The sequence below is a fragment of the Culex quinquefasciatus genome, chromosome 2, assembly GCF_015732765.1.
Source record: "Culex quinquefasciatus strain JHB chromosome 2, VPISU_Cqui_1.0_pri_paternal, whole genome shotgun sequence".
Lineage (NCBI taxonomy): Eukaryota > Metazoa > Arthropoda > Insecta > Diptera > Culicidae > Culex > Culex quinquefasciatus.
In genome coordinates, this window is record NC_051862.1 from 162,069,689 (window position 1) to 162,085,746 (window position 16,058).

Consider the following 16,058-nt stretch of genomic DNA (forward strand, 5'->3'; position numbering starts at 1 on the left):
AGCCCAACAGATCAGCAAAGTAGTCAACCATACTCACTGAAGTTATGCGGGTATATTCCAGGGCCAAAATCCGTCGACCTCTGGCTTGTAACGGCGGTAGACACACAGATCTTAACTTCAGTGAGTCCTTGGATGACCCAGGATATCCCAACACATCAGCAAAGTAGTCTACCATTCTCACTGGAGCTATGCGGATATGTTCCGGGGTAAAAACCCGTCGACCTCTGGCTTGTTACGGCGGTAGACCCACAGATCTTAACTCCAGGGAGTCCTTGGATGACCCAGATCATCCCAATAAGTTGTTACAACAATGCACTGTAGCCTACCGCACTCTTGAAGCAGTATGGGTAGGATCCGTTGACAAAATTTTGAAGTTTCAGCGTGTTTCTTTGGTTAGCCTGTTGCACAACATTTCCGGATGTTTCGGATGGACTAGAACATCCCAGGTGTTCCAAAACCATGCAAAAAGTTTTTATATCATAACTAAACAAAATACTATTGATACATTTTGAAAATTCTCCCACAAATTACGAATTCCCAAAGATTCTTAATTTAAGTCATATTTTCAATTTAAGTCACGGACATTCTTTTTTTAAACGATTCTCGATTTAAACACCCCCATTTCGTTGTGTAAATCAAGAATATGGTGTATTATAATAATATAATATAATTGATAATAATATTATTTGCAAAAACTGGATGGGTTTGTTTTTGTTTATCTAATCCAAGTAAGCAATGAAAATTAAAGAGAGCAGTGAGCAGCAGAGAGAGAGAAGACAAGCCGTCAAGTCAGAGTAACTCTTTGAGAGTCAAAATCGGCAATCTCTCGGTTTAAATACATGTGAGCTCACTGAGTGTAACGTTCATGCGACCGGTCCTCTTTTGAGCGATCACTTCCCGAGCAGACGGAAATAACTTGGGAAGGTCAGTTTTTGATATTGTGAGAAGATCAAAATCCGTTATTGGGATGATCGGATTAGTTGTTAAAATAACAAATTTCAATAACAAAGATTTGTTCGAAAAATAACTCAAATTGTTATTGCTCTGTTATTGCAATAACATACTAATAACATAGAATCCAGAACAATAGAATAACGAGGTTAGATATTCTGAGCGATGGATGGGGAGCACCCAAATAACAAAAACTGTTATTTATATGGATTGATTGCATAACAAAAAGTGTTATTATTTTATCACATGGATTTTGATCCCAAAAATAATTTCATTCGTTTTAAATGCACCCTCCCCATTTAGGACCCTTCAAACACCCCTTCCACTCCTCTGAGACATTTTTCAAGTACTGAATAAAATTATTACCTAAAGATTACAAAGATTACTACGGTAAAAGGCGTTATCATTAATCCCAAAAAAATCAAACCATCCACATTAACATTAATATTGGCATGCATTGCTCAGTGCTAAATATTTATAATATTTATAGATATTGGCGATTATTCATTGTTGTGAGGCAGTTTGTTTACATTCTCCGTGTATTCTTTGCCTAGTTTGATTTTGAAAAAAGAATTTTGATTGCCATTGTGGGGTAACAGCATCGAATTCCATTGTGCCTCTTATGTTGGCTTCAATTTGACATTCAATTTTAGCCCATAGAAAGCGTTTTCAACTGAAATTAAGTGATAATTAGTCCAATAGGGAGTTATCAAGCTAGTTTCTATCAAATGTTTTACAAAATGAGTTGTTTAAATAGTAAAAATCAGCAAAGTTGATGGAGTTGAGAGTGTGTGCTTACAGCCCTGTTTTAAAAATATAATAAAAAGTGATATAATCACTGAGGCATAATATTAATTAAACATACCTGATAATGGTTGAGCATCCATTTGTCGGCGTTTTCAGGTTTGATTGTTCTTCTACCGTTCAATCAAACAGCATACTTTGACGATCTTGTTCTCCCATCTATAATCGTCATTTCTTCCGGTTTGCGTTTCGCGATTCTGAAAATAAAAATGACACACAAAGTATCAATTTAAAAAGTAAACAGGAAGAGTCTAGTAAATAAATTAAATGTTGAAAAACTTTTCCTACTTGTTTTAAAATTCATTGTGAAGTATTGAGTATTTTATTCTTAGAAATTTTAAAAAATGCCAGTCTTTAGTTTATTTTTTGGTTTGAAGCAAAGCTCATATGTTTTTTTAAAATCTGGATGAAATTTTGCTAGAAATTAGTTCATATTATTCATTAACACATACAAAAGCATTTCAAAATATTGCTACATCTCTGAGAAAAAATCTAGATTACTTTTTCAAAACAACAAATGCGCCATGGGTTTCCTATGTACATAGGATCTTTTGAAGCAGTTAGCGAAAAATAATGATTCTCGCTTACATTTTCAAAAGGTTAAAACGTTTTGAAAATGTATTCTAGAATTCAAAGTTTTGAGGGTTTAAATTAAAAAAAAGTAAACAATACTTATCTGAACGACGTGTTGCAGTTTTGAATCAGATGCTCCACCGCCCATCTCTGGGCCACGTAGACTCCAAAACATTCTGGAATGTGACAGCACATGCTGCTGGACAGATGCGTCCCACGAAACCCAGCTGCCCGAAATGCACCGATGTTGCGTCCTCCTCCTCCATAAGGCGCTGTTAAAAAAGTGGAAATTATTGCCAGATCGACAAACATAGATTTGAAACTTAGTTATACTTACCTGCCGGTAGCAAAGATCCTACACCGCGTAACGCACCTGTTTAGCTGCAACAACAACATCATCCGTAATCTCCCAGAGCTTTTAGAAGTTTCGCGGTTGCAGAATTGACTCCGCTTGCTATCCATTATCCATGCTATCTAGAACTTGGTCCTGCACTTCCACTGTCGCTTCATCGGCTCGAACCAACGGAACTGAACGGAACAAATTGTCCGGACACAAACGAATCGAAAAAAAAAAAACAAACGCGACCGTCCGACCGCGCACAAAAAACCAAAACAAAACAAGCTTTTCATCACAAGTGCGGCGAATTTGAACAAAGATGTAAACAAAACACACACACTCACGCGCGACTTGCACGATTTTTCTGTCCGGACTCCGGGCGGACAAACGCGATCGCCCAACGCCCACCACAACAACAACATTTCGCCTTCTTCGATGATGTCGTTTGACGTTTCAACTTTCAAGCTGTGTTGGGGGGCGTTCGAAAACAACGTTTGCGCATAAAGTAAAAACGATTGTTTTTAAATTATTATTTGGCAGTCGCATAATGAATATTGCGGGTTTCTTAGTTTATGTTTTGTTTTAATTACTAAAATTAAACGAAAATATTTCATAAAAACCGAGAAAATCCAGAGTTTTTTTTGAATAGGTCCTATAAACATATGGAAAACAAAAGCTTATTGGACCTTTCAAAAAAAAAATCAAGTCTTTAATTGTACTTTGGAATGTTAAATATTTAATGAAACGTCATTTGGGGAAACCACATACGATGGGGTCATTTTTTTGCGTTACGTAACAAAAGAACGTGCCCACTACCGTCGCACCGGCCTTGCTCGCAAAGTCAGCTGTTTGTTTTGATAAATATTCAGAAAAGGTTTTGGCGGTTTTGGTTTTGGTCATCGTTTTTGATCAATGACAGCTCAGTTTTTGAGAGCACAGCGGCAGGAGCAACGATTGTTCGCAGTGATTTCGGCGGCCCAGAAGCGTCCGAGCGACGCGCTCGTCGCGGTTCCACAGAGCGATAAAACCCGCACCGATCTGAGGAGTTGCACGACCAAGGAAAAGTAGCTCATCGAAGAGCAACTCGAGCCTGTTTACGCCAATTATGCTGCTGGAGGGTCACGGCGGGAGGAATTTTCCACCGAATTTCATTCGAATGAGCAGTATCTGGTTTCGACAGGATTTGACCGACCGATTTACCTGTGAATCGAGTACAATGCGACAACGTCGGGTTGATGAATGGCCACACGGGTGCCGTGCGAACAAGACGTTCGGACGTGTACGAGGTTCCGGAAGATGCAGGGTCACGCGAACATTATCAACATCTGACAGGATGCGCGGTGGGGATTTACGTTGATCTGTGATTCACTCGTTTGACAGCGATTTCATGCTAACGGCCGTTTGCTTTAGCGACACACCGAAGCAGATCATGTCCGGTAGGATTGGAAACGAGATGAAGATGTGGACGTCCCAAGCGGGACGTGATTTTCAGATTTCGAGGACGCAAGGCCACGATCACAGGATTGGCAACGGGCGGGTCTTACGTTCTGTCCAACTCGATGGACAACACGCTGCAGGGTTCAGACTTCCGGCCGTACGTTTCAATGGCACACTGCATCAAGGTTCTCCCTGTTCATCAGCACAACTTTAAGAAGAACCTGCTAAGGTGCGCTAAGGTTGCCACATCCAACGTGACTCTTTCCATAATGAGATAAAGCATAACGTTAACTGTTTTATATTTTGTTTCTCTCCGCGCGTTTTTCTCTTAAACCGTAAGAATCTTTACACCTGAGAGCTCTCAGCCTTACTCATACAAGATTTTTTGATAAACCACACACACCCGACTCGAAGATTTACGCTGTCTTCTGCGTCAGCTCACGCGCCTTTGCCTTCTCGACCTTGGTGATGCGGGCCATTCTCTTGGGCCCAGCAGGTCATCTCCCAAGTGCATGCGGATCATCTCGTACCGGTCGTTGAAGTTGGTTTGCTTTCCGAGGTTGGCACGGTCCGATTTGTCGATCTGGGTGAGGGCAATGCAGCGTTCCCAGGCGGGACTTGAACTTGATGATGCGGACGGGATGCCCATCTTGCGGCACAGGGCCGGCCGGTGATGATGACCACGAGCTGGAACTTCTTCTGTCACCAAACCAAGGTGTTGGCACCCTGGCGTAGCTGGTTCATTTTCCTGGCGGGCGGGTCTTCCGCCTTGGCCTAGAGGCGCTGGATCTTGACGGTCGGCTTCTCCGGGCGGTACTTCTCGAGCAGCTAAAACAGCTGCAGAGGCACTTCTGCAGCACGCCCAGTGCCGCTAGATGCGGAAGTACGTGGGCCAGCGCACAAACTGGGACTGATTTCGCTTGGGTTGCACATCCTGGCTGATTCCGTAGTTCTTGGTGCGCGGGTTGGCCACCTTCTTGCCGGGGCCCTCTTCTTGGAAGGCTTCTTGTTTATCATTTTCGCAGGCTGCCTGTGAACTTGCGGAGTTAGAAGTTGTGTTTCGTGAAACCGATATGGAACTTCTGCGCCTTGACCACCTGCTACACCTTCCCGTTCTGCTCGCCGTTACCATCCTCCTACAATCAAACGGCGTTCGGTTCCATTTGGGCGGCCGTTGATAACTTTGGATCACCACCAAAACGAACTTATTGCAAATCGCGGGATCGCACGGGTTAAAAAATCCATTTGGCACGGAGCGCTAACCTAAACAAACGATTTTGACAGTTCATCCAAGCAGGCCATGCAGCGGCAGGTGCCGTTCACAAACAACAAAACCACAAAAAAAATATCGAGCAAGCACACTAAACCCCCAGTTGTTTGACACTTTTTAGTTTGAACCATTTTAGTTTGTAAACTAATCCCCGGTCGTTTGACACTTTTTATTTTGTAAACCGTTGGTTTAATAGGTACTTATGTTATATAATTTGTAACAAACACACCCTGAAAACTAAGATAGTAGGAAAACCTGTTGCATTATATAATAAAAGCAAAAAATAATATGTAGGTACTTTCATTTTATGAGCAGTTCTCTACGGAATCGGTCTTTTTTCTTTAATTTTAATTTTTGTATTTTTTAATCCGGCTGAAACTTTTTTGGTGCCTTCGGTATGCCCAAAGAAGCCATTTTGCATCATTAGTTTGTCCATATAATTTTCCATACAAATTTGGCAGCTGTCCATACAAAAATGATATGTGAAAATTCAAAAATCTGTATCTTTTGAAGGAATTTTTTGATCGATTTGGTGTCTTCGGCAAAGTTGTAGGTATGGATATGGACTACACTGAAAAAAATTGATACACGGTAAAAAAAAATTTGGTGATTTTTAATTTAACTTTTTGTCACTAAAACTTGATTTGCAAAAAAACACTATTTTTAATTTTTTTCATTTTTTGATATGTTTTAGAGGACATAAAATGCCAACTTTTCAGAAATTTCCAGAATGGGCAAAAAATCTTTGACCGAGTTATGATTTTTTGAATCAATACAGATTTTTAAAAAAAATCGAAATATTGGTCGCAAAAATTTTTCAACTTCATTTTTCGATGTAAAATCGAATTTGCAATCAAAAGTACTTTAGTGAAATTTTGATAAAGTGTACCGTTTTTAAGTTATAGCCATTTTTGTAACTTTTTTGAAAATAGTCGCAGTTTTCATTTTTAAAAATAGTGCCCATGTTTGCCCACTTTTGAAAAAATATTTTTGGAAAGTTGAGAAAATTCTCTATATTTTGCTTTTTCGGACTTTGTTGATACGACCCTTAGTTGCTGAGATATTGCCATGCAAATGTTAAAAAACAGGAAAATTGATGTTTTCTAAGTCTCACCCAAACAACCCACCATTTTCTAATGTCGATATCTCAGCAACTATAGGTCCGATTTTCAATGTTAATATATGAAACATTCGTGAAATTTTCCGATCTTTTCGAAAAATACTTTCAAAATTTTAAATCAAGTCTAACATTTCAAATGGGCGTAATATTGAATGTTTGGCCTGTTTGAAATGTTAGTCTTGATTTTGAATTTTTGAAAGTATTTTTTCGAAAAGATCGGAAAATTTCACAAATGTTTCATATATTAACATTGTGAATCGGACCTATAGTTGCTGAGATATCGACATTAGAAAATAGTGGGTTGTTTGGGTGAGACTTAGAAAACATCAATTTTCATGTTTTTAACCTTTGCATGGCAATATCTCAGCAACTAAGGGTCGTATCAACAAAGTCCGAAGAAGCAAAATATAGAGAATTTTCTCAGCTTTTCAAAAATATTTTTTTCAATAGTGGGCAAACATGGGCACTATTTTTAAAAAATGAAAAACTGCGACTATTTTCAAAAAAGTTACCTAAAAAAGGTTATAAATTGAAAATGGTGCACTTTTTCAAAAATTCACTAAAGTACTTTTTGATTGCAAATTCGATTTTACATCGGAAAATAAAGTTGAAAAATTTTTGCGACCAATATTTCGATTTTTTGAAAAAATCTGTATTGATTCAAAAAATCATAACTCGGTCAAAGATTTTTTGCCCATTCTGGAAATTTCTGAAAAGTTGGCATTTTATGTCCTCTAAAACATATCAAAAAATGAAAAAATTAAAAATAGTGTTTTTGCAAATCAAGTTTTAGTGACAAAAGTTAAATTAAAATCACCAAATTTTTTTATCGTGTATCAATTTTTTCAGTGTAGTCCATATTCATACCTACAACTTTGCCGAAGACACCAAATCGATCAAAAATTCCTTCAAAAGATACAGATTTTTGAATTTTCACATATCATTTTTGTATGGACAGCTGCCAAATTTGTATGGAAAATTATATGGACAAACTAATGATGCAAAATGGCTTCTTTGGGCATACCGAAGGCACCAAAAAAGTTTCAGCCGGATTAAAAAATACAAAAAAAATCGAATGACCGAAATCTCAGAGAATTGCTCTTATCCTTATTTAACACAAAAGGAGACTTCAAATTAAAAAAACATAAGGTTTGATTTTCCTTATTTATTCTACTATCATAAAAAAATGAGTGTGTCCTCGGGTATGAAAAACATAACTAAAACTGTTATTATCGTCTTTTTTCTCATTCCCAATGGAATATCAAACCAATAACAGTTTTTGTTATTATGCAATAAAATGGAAACCCATAACTTAAACTGTTATTATCATCTTATTTCACATTTCCAATGTAATATCTAACCAATAACAATTCTTGTTATTTTAGAATTAAATGGAAAAACATAACTTAAACTGTTATTATTATCTTATTCCACATTTCCAATTGAATATCATCCCAATAACATTTTTTGTTAAAATAACAGAAACTGTTATTATTTTTTCTTCGAAAATTTATTTACAAGAATATTCAATAACAGTTTCAGTTATTTTAACAAAATCTGTTATTGAAATGACATGAATTTTGTTATTACCGTCTGCCCGGGTTAGCACTGAATTCATGATAGGCGTTCTGAGTTCTCTATCAACGATCAAATGGAAAATGACAGCTGATAGGCTAGCTGTGTCAAATATCGTGCGATCACTATCAGTGATCGATCCCTTTTAGAGCCCTGCTTGTACCAAAAAATGGGGAAAATAATGCTTCCTTCTTGCTGCATTACATGGAAAAATATCCGGATATCCGTAAATTTCGGATAGTATCCGTTTTTTTGGAGCTCCGGATAGTATCCGGATAATTATCCGGATATCCGGAGTCCGAAAATATCGAATCCGAAGTCCCAGCTCTACATAAGATACAGATTTTTGAATTTTCAAATATCATTTTTGTATGGACTGCTGCCAAATTTGTACGGAAAATTATATGGACAAACTAATGATGCAAAATGGCTTCTTTGGGCATACCGAAGGCACCAAAAAAGTTTCAGCCGGATTAAAAAATACAAAAATCAAAATTAAAGAAAAATGACCGATTTCGTAGAGAATTTCTCAGTGATTTTTACAATTTGACGTGCATCTCTACACAACATTATTACAAAGAGTGTTTTATTTCCAATTCACAAAGCATCAATTTCACCCACAAGCGTCATACTTGTGTTGTGTTTTATGTGTTGCTGCTCAAAACAAGCAATATTTTTCCACCATCGCCCTTCGCTTCTAAATTGAATGACGCCCTCAGGCGAGAGGAGAGATGAAATACCTGGGACAGAGATTGGTCCAGCATGGTATCTGTACTAACACCTGGTGGCACATACAGGGGTGAGACCAAAGGACCAGTTGTTTGCCATGATGGCCTGTGAAACCTCCCAGCAGTGTTTGTGCAAGCAAATGCGCTGGAAGCTATTTGAAATTTGATTCTTTTTACGAACCATTTCTGTAAGGGGGTTTTCCTGCACTTTTTTCCATGCAGTATGCAAATTTGCAACCTCAAACGTTTATTTTCCACAGGTTGTTAATATTTACACAGGTTAATTTGATTTGCACAGAATATAGAGTAGCAGAGGAGAAGGGCAAGCGAATCATCTAAAAAAAGTCTGCACAAACTTTTGAATCTCCGAGCAAATGGGGTTTTAATGAAAATGGTCCCCAAAAATTTCTCGCTGGTGAAAACGCCACATCAGGACTCCAGGAGCTAGGGCCAAGAACGCAGAAGAACAAAAGTCCATTTTATCTTATCGCACTTAATTTTTATTGGCCATTAAAAGTGTGCTTTTACTCAATTTATACGTGTCACGTTCATTGGCGATAATGACGAGCGATTAAATATATATTTTCAAAATAATTTGTCATTTCCCGAAGGCCGGGAGCGCCCGAGCTTGTGGGGTGGGTGGGTGGCGAGAGGTTAAACAGGGTGGTGAGGCAGGTGGATTTATCTCTGCTTCGGTGGCAGAAGCATTTAATGCTGCTTGCTTTTTTGGTGGGTTTGGATGCCGCGACGAAAGATAAAATTAAACGCGCGTGCGGTGAAATGAAAAGGCAAAACGGCTGAAATGAATCAGCTGGCGAGGGACACTGGAAAAAATCATTATCAGAGCATTAAGGACCAACATTTTGATACATTCCTGTTAACTGCAATTTGTGTGAAATCATTAGAAGTTAGTTGATCAATATTTTGGTTCATTGAAAATATAGAATTAAAAAAAAAATTTCCTAAACATTTTGATACAAGTTTTGCAAATTATTTTTTCCGTACTTTGAAGCCAGCTCCCACCAAGCAAAAGCCACAGAAAATTCACTGGATTTTTCCGAGCCTCACCACGGTGGTGGCACGGTGGGAATTTCGGGTGACATTCTTGTGACTTAATTTTCGACCAAAAACCACCCAATAACAACCGCCCCGACCGCCAGCCAGTCAGCCGCCATTTTCGGTTAATTGTTCACGGAAGCAATTACAGTACTGAGGGCGCATCAGACTTCAATTTGGCGGAAAATGTCTGTTTGGGTGGGTGGAAGTTCGGGGTTGACAGTCAGCAAGGCTTGGGAACATTTTCCACGTTTTATTTTTATCGCTCCCGGGGATGACGGGGACAACGATGGCGGCAGGTCCTCGCATTTACCTGACGCTCATAAATATGACAATATTTCCACCGGTGAAATATTAACTACCCGATTAAATCACAGATTATCTTAAATCATTCCACGGTTCACTGCCAATTGGGGCGGAGATCTGGATAATTTTCCGTTCAATAAAATTTAGTGGAAACCGGTGCTTTGGTTCCGACCAGTTTGACTCGAGTTTGGAAGCTTGGAAACTGGCAAGCCCAGGAAAAGGTTGAGGAATTTCGCCGGAATTCCACGAGGAATGTTTTGAGCTGAATCAAATCGGAGAAAGGATTTTGACATTAAGCAGTCCAGATGAAAACAACTGTTCCTTCTGTGTTATACTCTGTGACTAACCTGGAGTTCAGGTAGACGTTGAAAGATCTGTTCGTTTTATTCAATAGAATTTTGTAAAAGATTGCTGTTGTTTGGATTACTGATGTTGTTATTAATTTGAAGCTTTTTTATGGGAACAATAACTTGAAAAAATACAATCCCAAAACGCTTTTTTTCTTCGATTTTCACCACTTGTGATTGTCAAGAAATTTAATGATCCGTAAAACTACCATTTTGACTCGCTTAATTTTGCAAAAAAAAACCAATTCGTTTGAGAATACTTGAATAACTAGATTTTTTTTACATGCATGACGAAGGATAAAAGTTGTTTAAGAACATCTTAAAAAATTCCTCCACAAAAATGCTGTTATGGTTGAGAAATCACAGTTTGCCCATAGGGTGTGCATATTACCCCCTCTCCTTTAGCTTTTTAAGCTTATTTCATACCGTTTACACCCGAAATTTACAATTTTATTTATTGGCTGGAAATTCACTCAAAAACCATTTTTCTCGATTTGGGCGTATTCAGGGAGCTCAACGATATTATACCTTGTCGAAACTGGAGCGTTTACTGACGTTATGTAAAAAAATCGATTTGTGTTAGTATTATTTGTATTTTTCAAAAAGAACTTTTTTTTTTTTTTCATTTCTCAGTAGTACTGACTTAGTATCCAAGTATTCAAATTTTGTATAGTTGTAGACTTGCATGCATTGAAATATAAATTAATTGGACATAAAATCACTACATTTTGATATTTGCATGTTAAATTAAGTTGTTTTATTGTAAATGATAAACAACGAAATTAAAAGTGTTTAAAAAGACAATTTAATAACAATGTTTATAAAATATTGTTTTCAACTCAATTCAATTCAATTTTTATTTTTCTAGATAGCATGTTACATAAGTTTATGTTTCTCTTGTGCTTGTATAGAAATTTGGATTTTCCTTACAACTATGAATGTTTCAGGTACTGACATGGTATCATAGACATTGTTTGTTTCAAATCTTCAAATCTAGGACAAGGGTGGTAATAAACCTAGCGAAATTTATAACTATTGTTTTTAATTAATCTTCTCTTTATCAGACTTGGAGACAACATTTGATTTTATAAGAAGTTTTAAAACTTAACAAAAAAATTTAAATTTCGTGAATTTAATTTTTTTTTTGCATCTGTACTTCATAAATCAACAACAATATTTTTAAGCTTTGAAGTTCCTGAAGGAATGTTCGATATTTTTCAACGTGAGTTTAGCAATTTTGGTTGGGGAAAGTTGTATTTATTATGGTAAGTATTTCTGTTGTAAACAGGGTTATGCCAGATTTTTCAAGTGTCAGCCAGAATAAAGATTAATCATGATCTGTGTCAGATTTTAAAAGATTTTACCAGATTTTTCTTTGCGGCTTATTTCGAATAACTTTTTGATTAAAATAAACGTTTTTCAACAAATATCGTAAAATGTTGTAAATATTTATTTTATTGAAAAGGAAACCAAATAATTCGCTAGCCATCTGAATTCAACAAACTTTTAAATAAATTCATATAACCTCTCTCCTCTCCCTAATTGAAAATTGTATGATTTTCGTCTGCCAGGTTTTGCCAGATTTTTTTTTCTGAATTTGCCCAGATTTTTTTTCAATTTGGACCTGGCAACCCTGGTTGTAAACCATTTCTAGTGTTTTTTTAGAGGTCTTATAAGCTATTGTCTTCCATGTGTTTATAGGACATATTAAAAAACTAACTTTATCCACCTATGTGGTTGATGCCTTCCTCACTTTTTACCAACAATGGGTAATATGAGTAGTTTGGACACATATTTCAGCTATTTTTTTTAGGTCCAGAAAAATAAGTACACATGTATAACTTAAGTTTTCATAACTCGAGACAGGGTTGCTAGATCTTCAATTATGTGGACTCGTTGAAAAGGTCTCTTGATTACCTAATCAACGATGGGTTGGATGATGGATCCGGACATCGTTTACATACATTTAAGTGAGATCCGGCTTAAAAAAAAGTACATAAATATCACTTAAGTGGTCATAGCTCGAGACAGGGTTGTCAGATCTTCAATAATGGAAACTCGTTGGAAAGGTCTCTCGATTACCTAACCAACGATGGGTCGGATGATGGATCCGGACATCGTTTGTATACCTTTAAGTGAGATCCGGCTTAAAAAAAAGTACATAAATATCTCTTAAGTGGTCATAACTCGAGACAGGGTTGCCAGATCTTCAATAATGGAAACTCGTTGGAAAGGTCTCTTGATTACCTAACCAATGATGGGTCGGATGATGGTTCCGGACATCGTTTTCATACATTTAAATGAGATCCGGCTTCAAATAAGTACATAAATATCACTTAAGTGGTCATAACTCGAGACAGGGTTGCCAGATCTTCGATGATGTAGACTCGTTGGAAAGGTCTCTTGATTACCTAATCAACGATGGGTTGGATGATGGATCCGGACATCGTTTACATGCATTTAAGTAAGATCCGGCTTCAAAAAAGTACATAGATATCACTTAAGTGGTCATAACTTGAGACAGGGTTGCCAGATCTTCAATGTTGTGGACTCGTTGGAAAGGTCTCTTGAATATCTAACCAACGGTGGGTCGGATGATGGTTCCGGACATCGTTTACATACATTTAAGTGAGATCCGGCTTCAAAAAAGTACATAAATATCACTTAAGTGGTCATAACTCGAGACAGGATTGCCAGATTTTCAATTATGTGGACTCGTTGGAAAGGTCTCTTGATTACTCAACCAACGATGGGTCGGATGATGGCTCCGGACATCGTTTACATACATATAAGTGAGATCCGGCTTAAAAAAAGTACATAAATATCACTTAAGTGGTCATAACTCGAGACAGGGTTGCCAGATCTTCAATAATGGAAACTCGTTGGAAAGGTCTCTTGATTATCTAACCAACGATGGGTCGGATGATGGATCCGGACATCGTTTACATGCATTTAAGTGAGATCCGGCTTCAAAAAAGTACATAAATATCACTTAAGTGGTCATAACTCGAGACAGGGTTACCAGATCTTCGATGTTGTGGACTTGTTGGAAAGGTCTTTTGATTACCTAACCAACAATGGGTTGGATGATGGATCCGGACATCGTTTACATGCATATAATTGAGATCCGGATATATGTGAAAACACATTTTTATACATAACTTTTGAACTACTTATCGAAACTTCAAACAATTCAATAGCGATGTATGGGACCCTAAACCAAGTCGAATGCAACTAGTTCGATCAAAATCGGTTCAGCCAGTGCTGAGAAAACTTGGCAAGATTTTTGAACACATACATACATACACATACACACACATACACACACACACACAGACATTTGTTCAGTTTTCGATTCTGAGTCGATATGTATATATGAAGGTGGGTCTTCGAGCTTTTAATGAAAAGTTCATTTTTAGAGCAGGATTATAGCCTTACCTCAGTGAGGAAGGCAAAAACTCTAGATTTGCTTTGTTACCGCCGTTAGTGGTGAAATTGGGTCATATCAAAATGCTTAAATTTGTATGACCTGATCTCATCCCCAGACTCAATGTCACCCCTGATGACGGTACGATATGTTTAAATTGCTTTTAAAAAAACGTCTGGTTTCCCAGAATATTTTTAACTTCCCCGGCATCCCAAATTTAAAAAAAACACAACTTTCTTATTTTTTTCGTTTTGAAAAAAAAAACATGGATTGGAATATTCGTTTGAACGGAAGATAACATTCAATGTAAATTACTATTTTCGTTGGCTTTGATTGTTCGTCTAAATTTTTATATTTTCTAGAATGAAACGATTTTTTCTGAAAAGAAAACAAAAATTAAGTTATTTTTATAAATTAATTATAACCATTCAATAACACACTCAAAATTCAGAAAAAAAATGTTTATCGAAAAATTTACTTAAAACAATTACTACAATCTAAAAAAAAAATTGCGGGATTTGTCATTAGAAGGAAAATTAAACCCTCTACAACCCGACCCCGCCTCTAGACGGGATTTGATCTAAAAAATCATCAAAAATCATTTTTTTCAACAAATTTTTGATTTTTAAATAGCATTGGAAAGAAGAACTCTTAAAATTTTTGAAAATATTTGAAGCTTGACTTGTTTTATGTGACTTATATTTGCTATATTTCATGTAAAAAGAATTATGCAGTAATTGAATAATTTAAAAATGACTGTGAAAACATGAAAAATTTAGAAAGGCAAAATGTAATGATAGGCGGTGGTAGCATAGGCCAAATACTACCAAAAACAAAAATAAATTAAACAAGATAAATGCAAATTAAAATACTAAAAGAACATAAAACAAGAGAAGTGAAGTTATTCGTAGAACAAAAGTTGCTCAAAATGACCTCCGGAACACGGGAAAAATAAAAATTTTCGAAAAAAGTTAAGCTGTGTGTGTGTGTGTGTGTGTGTGTGTGTGTGTGTGTGTGTGTGTGTGTGTGTGTGTGTGTGTGTGTGTGTGTGTGTGTGTGTGTGTGTGTGTGTGTGTGTGTGTGTGTGTGTGTGTGTGTGGTCCAATTCAATACCCGAAAAAAAAGTTAAGCTGTAGAGAGGTAATATTCTTTTCTAATCAATAACTCAGAAGAGTTTTTTTTTAAACTCATACAAAGTCTCGGTCAAATGTCGGTCTTATTTAACATTGCACGGTTATTTTTTAGTAAGTAATAAAACTTATGAGCCTTTTTAGTTGTGACCTTTTTGTCAATGCCACATTTGTGAAATAGTTATAAAAATCCTTTCTCAACCACATAGTAAAAAAAATCTCAAGCCTTATTGTATTATTTTTAAATTTTTTTTTATCAAAAATTACTATTAAAATAATAAAGAGAACGGTTTTCAGTAGTATGATAGAACTTGCACCAAAAATTCGGAATTTTTGGGCAAATGTGAGCATATTCAGCACACACTTTACTGCCCATGTTTTCATAAATGTCTCATATGCAAAATCAGCAAGCTGAGAAAAATGCGTTTGAAGTTTTTTCCATAAATACAAGGCTACGTGTTAAGTTTTCGCGAAAAAATGGATTTCCTCCTGATTTGTAGAAAAGTGCCCAGAATAATTTACAACATTTACAAATTTTCAACATCATTTCTCACTCCATTTCGTGCTCACTTTACCATCTGAAAGGCATGTTTTTCCGCCCATTTAACTACCAAATATGTAACATAATCGACTGACAAAAAAAAAAGAGTAATGAATTTTCCCACTGCTCCCACTAATCTTCCACATTTTGGGCTGAGGTCGCTGCGGCATCACGTCGATTTTTCTTTCGATTTTCCTCTCCTTTTCCCTACCCTTTTTCACCCGTTCGCTCTGGATACAAAATTGATGACTGGCAACACGTGGGAAGGGTCGAACTCTTTTTTTTTTTTGAGTAGATCCACGCGGTGGTGCTGCGGTGGAATGTTTACACTGGGATTGAAATTGCCGCCAATTGGGAAGGGGGAAAGGGCGCAAGCACAATAAATAATAACAGTGTTATTGTTTTGGATTTTGTTTCCTTCTCATTTCTCTGGATCGCGAGGCGGCGCGCGCGCCA

At 36.9% G+C, this 16,058-nt stretch overlaps 1 protein-coding gene and 1 pseudogene across 2 annotated transcripts in view; one reads left to right on the plus strand and one right to left on the minus strand.

The window, feature by feature from the left end:
• Positions 1-16,058, plus strand: part of LOC6054790 (lachesin) — a 189,183-nt gene that overhangs the window by 39,375 nt on the left and 133,750 nt on the right. The gene's annotated exons all lie outside the window — the stretch shown is intronic.
• Positions 4,410-5,354, minus strand: LOC6043053 (annotated as a pseudogene).